Source organism: Aulonocara sp. 'chitande type north' Nkhata Bay, linkage group LG6 (genome assembly GCF_057382095.1).
Source record: "Aulonocara sp. 'chitande type north' Nkhata Bay isolate Kocher_YH1m ecotype deep benthic linkage group LG6, A_spYH_male_GT1.1, whole genome shotgun sequence".
Lineage (NCBI taxonomy): Eukaryota > Metazoa > Chordata > Actinopteri > Cichliformes > Cichlidae > Aulonocara > Aulonocara sp. 'chitande type north' Nkhata Bay.
This window is the reverse complement of record NC_141349.1, coordinates 9837831-9844087: the sequence shown is the minus strand read 5'-3', so window position 1 is coordinate 9844087 and position 6257 is coordinate 9837831. Positions and strand designations below refer to the sequence as shown.

At 41.7% G+C, this 6257-nt stretch overlaps 1 pseudogene; it reads right to left on the bottom strand.

The window, feature by feature from the left end:
- Window positions 1-326: 326 nt before the first annotated feature.
- LOC147327232 (ras-related C3 botulinum toxin substrate 2-like) lies at window positions 327-3473 on the bottom strand (annotated as a pseudogene).
- Window positions 3474-6257: the final 2784 nt, after the last annotated feature.

The window sequence follows — 6257 nt, the reverse complement described above, 5'->3', positions numbered from 1 at the left end:
GATGACTCTCACGGTCTGTTACAACCTAAAAGAGGAATTATGGATTTGAACAACTGGTCCCTGAATGCAATTGACACGCTCTTCTCAACGAGAAGCCTGGGCTTGAGTAAGTCCGAGTGTCCTAGAGGGACGTTCCCCTCTGGATACACAATGGACGGGTGGAGGAACTGGAGGGTCGTGTGCCTGGCGGGACTGTCAATCGAGAACATTGTAGACATCTACCTTTTCGGAACCATGATAACAGGGTTCTTGCTGTTCGGAGTTGGCTTGGCCCTGGCTTATCAAGGAAGGCGGAATTGGCTTTCCAAAACCCCACAAGGCTGCCCGCTATGATGGAAATGATGGGACGGGTCGTGACTTCTCAAAATGGGCTCATTGAACGCAGCACGGATAAGATCTTGGAGAAGCTCACGGCAGTCTCTGCTCTCTGAGCACAAGATTGATAACATCTCAGAGAAGCTCTCCAACGGGAGACTGAGAGACCAGTGACGGACTGTTAGACCAACTGTGAAATTGACATGCAGTTGTTCGCACTAAAGGAAAACCACCATCATTTCATGCAGCTACCGTATCGGTGTCAGCTGTGGTCTCAAGGCTGGAGCTGATACGTATGTATGTTCGGGGGGGGGGGGGGGGGGGGGTGTCCAATTTCACTGCAGATGTAAACATTGCATGTGACAAATAAAAGGCTTGATTGAATAGCTTCAGACTTATGTTCAAAGAAAAGAAAAGAAGCCCTCAAACCTCTACTCTACTTTATGTGTTGATTTAATGAGCGAGTTCACTTTGTTTCTCTCTTCTCTCAAACGTCTAATCTCTCTTCCTCCTCTTCCTCTGTGTTTTATTCAGTCGTACCGTTTACAGCAGCGAGCAGGGCTTCTTCTTGACCTTGGCGGGCTGAGGGCAGAGGACGGCGCGAATGGCCTCATCAAACACAGTCTTCAGACCACGCTGGGTCAAGGCTGAGCACTCCAGGTATTTGACTGCATCTATACATGCGAAGACACATATATGTTAATAAAAGAAGAGAAAGAACTACAAAGACAAAGTAAGAGAAGAAAGGTTTGCTGGTAGTGGAGAAGAATAAGTTCAACTTTCAAAGAACACTATAGTCAACTACAGCTACTATACTTTTACTGTGATGCCAGGAAATGAGGGGAATAACAAAAATTTGCAGAGGCAGTCAGGCTACAAAGTTCTCTAGCATCTTCATCTGCTAGTTTCATATCTTCACTGGTGAGGAGAGCTTCAAATCTTAAAGTGCTTTTCAAGCAAATAAAGTAAGAGTGACTGACCTATCTCCTTAGCCAGAGCTAGGCCCTGTGGATAGGTGATAGGCGCCAGCTTCTTGTCCTTCAGTTTCTCAATGGTATCCTTTTCATCCCTCAGATCCAGCTTAGTGCCAACCAGGATGATGGGCGTGGAGGGGCAGTGGTGACGGACCTCAGGGTACCACTGGCAGAATACAGAGTAAAGGAAAACTAAATAAGAGGCAAGAAAGGGGAACACGCAAAATCAAGGAACGTGTTAGAGGCAAAAAACAGAATCAAAGGTGGAGGGAGATGAAGCTCTGATGCCAGGTGTTACAGAAAGGTGGATGAAGGCATGAAAAACAAATGATATGCTGTAGCTATTAAAGATGAGAGAAATACATCATCCAACTTTCACCCACAGCATCAATCATTCATTCACATCAATTATTAGACCTGTTTAGGCTTTTTCTCCATTTTGTAATCCAAGTACCTATTTTTTTTCTCTATAATAAATTCCTGCTTTTGTTCTGTTTGTTCTTTTTTACATTTTGTTCCTCGGCAGCTGAGAGACAGGCCTCATAAAAAACAGCCAAAACTCACCTTAGCTCTGACGTTCTCATAGGATGCCGGGCTAACCAGGGAGAAGCAGATTAGGAAAACATCCTGGATGGAGAGACAAGGAGACAAAGAATTAGAATAGCTGCTGCAGTTTTAATTAGCTGACATGTTATACAAGTTCTGTCTCTGTAACTTTATGTCCATTAGTTACTGTGTGTGCCTGTGTGTGTATGTGTGATTCTGTACCGTCTGTGGCTAGGACAGTGGGCGGAGCCTGTCATAATCTTCCTGTCCAGCTGTATCCCAGAGGCCCAGGTTGATCGGCTTGCTGTCCACCATCACATTAGCTGAATATTTGTCGAATCTGTGGGGAGAGTAGAGAAGGTCAGCGATCAGCCAACAAGTCATAGGCAACCTTTCATTTCATTGGTTATTCATTCATTCAACAATCTTTCAATTCACTGATTGTTTAACCAGTGAAACTCCTGTAATGGAGAAAAAAACAGGACCATACTTGAAATACCACTGTTCACAAAAACATTAACCAACAACATTACTTTGGTTAGTTTGACACAAAAGCCATCCTAACCATGTCTAGTAAGAGAGAATAATACATAATAAGGCAGGGCTGCCCCCGTGTGGTCTCATAGTAGAATAACAGTTTAATTTCTCATTTTTAAAAACTTGAGAAATTTCATATTCGTATTCAAATGTATTCAGGCTCAAATGAAACTGATAACACAAATGTTTGCAGACACAGATGTTTTTTTAAAGAAAGAAAGAGACTAGTGTACCAGATTAATCCTGTTTTATGGCCTGTCCGAGGTCTACCCCGCCCTTTGCCTAATGACAGCTGGGATGGGCTTCAGCCTCCTTAATGACCCAGTAGTTAAAAAGATGGATGGATTTCCTGAAATAGAAAAGTCACTGAAATAACGTAAACTGTCAAACATAGAACAACTATGACAAACAGTCAACACTATCTGAGATCCTGCTGGTGGTTAGGGAGGATATACGTGATTCTGTTTGTTGTTTAAACATATTTATAGAGTTAAGAGTTCAGATTGCTGGAAGAACAACATTCACGCAGTCTGATTGCTGTTTTTCTCCCAAAATGTAGAAACACCTGCTAACCATGGCACACTCTGCTTTTCCATTAGGTCTGTGCAAATACTACTTAAGTACACTCATCCTCCTGTGCCATTAGTGATATTAACAGAGTGTATTTTTTGACATATATAATATAGTTAGTATAGTTATTATACTAGCCGTAGCTGCCCCGCTTATTTTAGACATTCACAATAAAAAAGTAAGCGATAATATTTCAATATCAAACGTCATAATTAAGGTCAACATCTAAATAATGCTGTGTACAGACTCACACAGGTGTTAAATTACAGCATAAACTTACCTTAGACCTTCCTCCGTCATTCTCCTCCTAATTGTGCTCGGAGACACAGAAAACATATCGGCAATTACCCCGATGGTTATCCAGGACAGCACTAAAGTCCTGAGTGCTGCAGCCGGGATTTCAAGACGTGGACGACCAACATTTGAAGACTGTTCTTCCTCGGCGTATTCCAAACGAACACGGTGCTGAATTGATCTTAAACTTTCGACAATGCTGTCATCGATGCTAACATCTTGAAGAGCAATTATCATCCCAAGCATTTCAGAAACATCATCTAAACGACTCAAAACAGTATCTACAGGTAAATGTATCTACCCTCTCTATCTGATCTGCTAAAATGAGCAGAATTGACTGAAGTTCACACCAGTCCGCCATCCTCCCTGACCTTTGACCTAGCACGTTTTTGCTACCTGTGGCAGCCGTCCGCGGAGCAGGTATCCAGGAAAACTAGTCGATAGTAAACGATCAGCCAATAGGCGCAAAAGTCAAGCCCACTTGTTGTGTGCCCACCTTATTACTAAATTAGGCAGAGCACTCTGAATTGAATCAGGACATAAAGCACGGTCTTTATGTTGCTTTATTGAACACTGTCCATCTTACAACTAGCCACTTAACGGGGCTTCCTTCGGACAACCACATCCGGTTCAAAGGTCATCACATTAAGACATAGCCATATCAATACATGACACCCCCCTTTTCCTTAGATTCAAACTTTAGTTGTAATAACTTTGATGTCTTTTTTTCCCCCAACATTGAACATTCTTCTTGTCTTACTTTCTAACAATTATATAATCTAAATGTCTCACCACACATGTACCTTTCTTTTTTCAATATATACATGTCGAAATACACATATGAACTTGAAACTTGCCAAATGTAAGTTACCTCTTCACCTTAACATATTATAGTTCATTTCACCACAAAATCACGAAACCTCTCGGGTATCTTTTTAGCCCTCTGTGATCTACTTGGTCTCTCTGGCCCCTGGGAGCCCTCTTGTGGTGTTGGAGTGAAGGTGTCAGTCTTTGTGGGTGTTTCACCTTCCTCCCTTTCAGGTATTGTGTCATAGTGTCCTTCTCTGGTCTCATTTGTCTCGTATTTCTTCACATGTGTGGTATTCCGGTGATAGCGAGCTCCTGTTGGTGATTCAATAATGACTTGGTTTCCAGTTCTGCTTACAACTTTGTGTGGTGTTGCGTTGAATGGTGTTGTAAACTTGTCCACTTTGTCTTGTTGAACCAGCACTGTGTCTTCCTATTTTTATTTATTTTTTATTTTTATTTTATTTATTTTTATTTTTATTTTATTTTTCTGAAATTACACACGTTACTAACGTGTGTAATTTCAGAAAAATAGCTCTACCATTGACCAATCTCACCTGTCCTAAGGTTATTTTTCTCACCTCCTATCACTTCCTGTTCCAACACATGGTTGTGTTTTTGTGTAGCTTATCTGGATAGCCGAAATAACTAAAAACTTATAGATAACTTCTTATTTCATAGTTTAATCTTCACTTGCTTCATCCGAAGCACACTCTCTTGTATTCACTCCCTGTATTTTTAGGAATTTGCTACCTTAGCTTAGCTAAGCCAAATAACACAGACCAATTAGTTAAACTACATGAATGTCTCAAAGCCATAAAGACCTGGATGACCTCTAATTTCTGCTTTTAAATTCAGATAAAACTGAGGTTATTGTACTCGGCCCTTAAAATCTTAGAAATATGGCATCTAACCAGATTCTTACTCTGGATGGCGTTACCTTGGCCTCCAGTAACACTGTGAGGAACCTTGGAGTGATTTTTGACGAGGACATGTCCTTCAATGCACATATTAAACAACTATGTAAGACTGCTTTCCTCGATTTGAGCAACATCTCTAAAATTAGAAATATCCTGTCTCAGAGTGAAGCTGCAGTTATTACTTCCAGGTTGGACTACTGTAATTCATTATTATCAGGATGTCCTAAAAACTCCCTGAAAAGCCTTGTAGTACCATATCACCCTATTAGAGCACTTCACTCTCACACTGCAGGCTTACTTGTTGTTCCTAGAGTATTTAGAAGTAGAATACGAGGGACAGCCTTCAATTTTCAGGCCCCTCTTCTGTGGAACCAGCTTCCTGTTTGGACAGACACTATCTCTACTTTTAAGATTAGGCTTAAAACTTTCCAAAATATATAATTAGGGCTGGACCAGGTGACCCTGAATCCTTCCTTAGTTATGCTGCAATGCGGTGGGCTGCTGGGGGATTCCCATGATGCACTGAGTATTTCTTCTTCAGTCACCTTTCTCACTCACTATGTGTTAATAGACCTCTCTGCACTGAATCATACTTGTTATTAATCTGTCTCTCTTCCACAGCATGTCTTTATCCTGTCTTCCTTCTCTCACCCCAACCGGTCCCAGCAGATGGCCCCGCCCCTCCCTGAGCCTGGTTCTGCTGGAGGTTTCTTCCTGTTAAAAGGGAGTTTTTCCTTCCCACTGTCGCCAAAGTGTTTGCTCAACAGAAAGGCAGTTGTTAGAGGGTGAATGGCAGGAACACTGTGTCTGCTGCCTCTTCTCTTGCCTCTGTGTATCAGTGAGTATTCAACAACAGTTTCTATATTTAACTGCAGGTTCTTACTGCATAATTCTGTCTGTATAATATGAAAATGATTCAATGCATCGAGTTATGCCAAACCTCACAGAAACTGTGCACGGTGGGTATTCTGAATTGCTGCTCGGCACATATATGCAGACCACAGTCAGAGCCTTACCCTCTGCTGCTTGAAGTCACACAGAGGTAACCCACTCGCTCTCTGTCAGCACGCAGTCGCAGACTCGTGAGCGAGGTTTTTTTTTTCTTTTGTTTTGCTCTTCTACTCTTAAGAGCTCCATTAGCCACACAGAGGGCACAATATGTTCTGCATTGCTTCTCAAAGTTAGCATTGGTTAGTGATCATGAGCTGTTTTAGGTTTATAAATCATTGGTTTACACCATATTCCTCTGAATTAATGTCACAAATTGACAAACTGACAGTGAGATACAGTGAAG